General features: G+C 26.4%; 1 non-coding gene across 1 annotated transcript; it reads right to left on the reverse strand.

Moving 5' to 3' along the window:
- Nucleotides 1-2,859: 2,859 nt before the first annotated feature.
- On the reverse strand, nucleotides 2,860-2,943 carry TRNAL-CAA (transfer RNA leucine (anticodon CAA)). The gene has a single exon. It is a non-coding gene; the product is annotated as a tRNA-Leu (tRNA).
- Nucleotides 2,944-3,414: the final 471 nt, after the last annotated feature.

Consider the following 3,414-nt stretch of genomic DNA (forward strand, 5'->3'; position numbering starts at 1 on the left):
AATTAGGTAGACTTGTGATGCATTGCCATTTGGGGTAATAAGCCCACAAATATTCGATAGGCAACTCTTAACCGCTGGCATGTATGGGGCTATTGATACAAATAACCCACAGCTGACCTCACAGCACAATTACCTAACCAATCTTTTCGTTGATTTGCCTCTCCCTGGCAGCACTGCTACGTGTTTTTTTTTTTTTGTCAACGGTCCACATATGGGTTGAAAGTTGCAAGAGACTAAAAACTCCATCCAAGTACAAAAGAAAAATAATAATAATTGCAACCTATTCTGTATAGTGTAGAAAAATTAATGCGGTGCCTTTTTGCGTTAATTTATTTTTTATATAAAAAAAGCTCATCTATCTATCTTTGAGCTTGGACCGACCTGCCCATGTTCAATCTCCTAGACGTTATTCATTTCAACCGTGCGATTGGATTATCTCTCCCTCCAAGTCTTAACACTAGAATTATAGCCTTTTCAAACAATGGCTCGAGCATGACATCTACTCAAGGAGCCCTATATAGTCTTAAGATTATCAAGAAGAAATCTCAAACGGCGAATGATTTTACTATTCATTTCTTCACATATAAATACCGATTGTATAGTGATTTGTGTTTTTTTTCCTTCAATTTTTTATTTTTTTAACATTATATTTATTAAAAACTAGATTTTATAATTTATTTTTATTTAAGTACTATTGATTTATATTTTTTTTATTTGATTACAATTAATTTATTACGATCTCAAATAAACATCTTTATTTTTTATTAATGCATGATTTTTCAATAAAAAATCAACTTTTTTGTTTGAATGAGATTTAGAGTTACAAGATCAAAATTGAAAAGAAAAGAAAATGGCAGCCCTTTTTATCTAAAAAAAAGTGTCAATGTTTTCTAACTTTAAAAATTTTCAAAAATCACTTTTGGTCCTATTAATTTGATAATTATATATTTTAGTTTAAAATTTTATTTTATTTATATTTTAATATTTGAACAGAGAAACAATTTGTTTCTTTTTCTTTGAGAGGGGGGGGGGGTTGTTTTTTATGGTTAAAAAGCATTAAAAATTGGATTATTGTGTAAACAATTAACCATATCCAGACAACCATTGTGGTGGTTAGAAATTGAAGAAGTAGATGATGTCTTATCTAGCTATACGAACTATGCGTTATTTACCTTTAATATTTTTTTTTAAAAAATAAATAACAAGTTATTCATCTTTATGCCATGATAAAAAAATATTAAAAACCCGGACATGCGGACCTAGCCTTGTAGGCTTGTGCATGTGGCCTTTTATTTTAGCCAAGTTCTGGGCCATCGAAGGCTAGGTGCCTAGATATTTTTTTTTAACTTCTATCTCTATTCTTTTTCTTTTTCTTCTTTGGTTTACACTATATTATTTTAAAAAAATTAATTAAGTATATGCAGGGCAAGCCTATCTGGCAGGTATTCAATTCTAATTAAAATTAATTATAAATATTTTTAATAAAATATCATTTAAGTTTTACTTGGTTTTTGAATAAAATTATATTTGTTTTTTTTTATTAGCATGTGTTTTTTTTATGTAACCCTACATAAATTTTTTTCCCTTTAATTTTATTTAACCACTTCCCTATAGTTATTTATTTTTATTATCATTTAATTAAATAAGTAATTGGTTACAAAAAATAAAGTTAATAAACTCAATCAGGTCTAGTGGTCGTGAAGCTATCAGATATCTTAATTTGCACGTCCAGGAGTCGTGAAGCTATCAGATATCTTAATTTGCACATCTCTCTCATCTTTTTGGTTCAATCTTTAGTTAGTATTGACACCTTTTTTTTGCATTTATAAACATATATGATTCTCAATTTATATAATTAAATATATGTATTAGTTTTTTTTATTCACAATAAAAAGAAATTAGTGTAAAAAAATACATTGGAAACACCTGCACATTTCTTTTTTTTTTTTCATTAAAAGACTTTTGATCCGACTCACGCAAGTAAATGAACTTGATATTATTTTATTTAATATCATTTAATTTTTATTGTGTTTTTGAATAAGATTATGGATATCTTTTTTAAAATTAGCAGGTATTTTTTGTGTGCAACCCAACATGATTGTTTTCTATATATTTTATTGTGATTATCTATTTTTGTTATTATATAATTAAATAAAAAAATAATTTTTAAAAAATAAAGTTATTGAATTTAGCGGCGTTCATCACCTTAGTTGCAGACTTGACATGTTAAACCAATTTGGCCATTGTCAATTTGAGATGTTGTTACATCGTTATTAAAAAAAAAATGAAATCTTGAAATTTTGTTTTAAATCAAATTAAGTTTTAACCTATCGTCTATCTTTGGACCATATATTTTTATCTATGTTTTTCTTTTAATTTCACACCATTGTTATTGATGGATGTTGGAATCTCTTTTTATATTTGTTTGTGTATATAATTCTTAAACTATTGTTTTAAATTTCTGCATTAGATTTTGAACTCTGGTAAGTATATTTTTTTTTCTATTAGAAAATATATCAGCAATGCAAGGATATTTTTTTTAATATTTTTTTTATTGGACTCATAGCATAAGTACCACAAAACTAGTAGAATTCTAAACACCAACCAAAGTATTTTTGGGTCTCTAGACTGTTTAATTTCAATAAAATAAAACTTGATGAGATTAGATCTTTTACTTTCAATTAAAATGCACAAGTGATGTTATGAAATCGTGTATATTAAATAATATAAAAACAAAATTGTTAAAAAAAGCAATAAAATACAAACATATGAAATTAAAACATAAATGTAAAAATAAATTTTAAAATATGAAGCTCTTTAAGAATAAACTATTCCCATATCCTTTACGTTCAACAGTCATGTCAGAAGTGGGATTTGAACCCACGCCCTCTCACGAAGACCAGAACTTGAGTCTGGCGCCTTAGACCACTCGGCCATCCTGACAATTTTGTTAGAAGTGTTGTTTAAATAATACATATAAACAAATCTGGCTAATTTGATCTATTATAAAAATTTAATAACAATACCAAAAAAATTTCTATAACTTAAATATTATTTTACATTGATTTTTTTTTTATCTCCTAGCATGTAACTGTAAACCAGCCACTTGCTGTTGCATGTAAACTATATATAAGTGAAACTAAAATTTCGTACCCCGGCCAATATGTCAAGGAGAATTCCAAATTTGCAACACAAGCAATTAAATGTTCAATTTTATTTATTTTAAAATAAGAAATTACATCATCTTATATTTATTAACATGAATATTCAAGTCAGCTTATATGTACCTCGATTAATTCTATAAACTTTAAAATTAACAATTATATAAATTTTTAATTACTTTTAAAAAATTCTACCTTATAATTATTGAAAATCAAACTCAAAAACTAACATTATAACATTTTGGGTGGCCTG

The sequence above is a fragment of the Populus nigra genome, chromosome 8, assembly GCF_951802175.1.
Source record: "Populus nigra chromosome 8, ddPopNigr1.1, whole genome shotgun sequence".
Classification (NCBI taxonomy): Eukaryota; Viridiplantae; Streptophyta; class Magnoliopsida; order Malpighiales; family Salicaceae; genus Populus; species Populus nigra.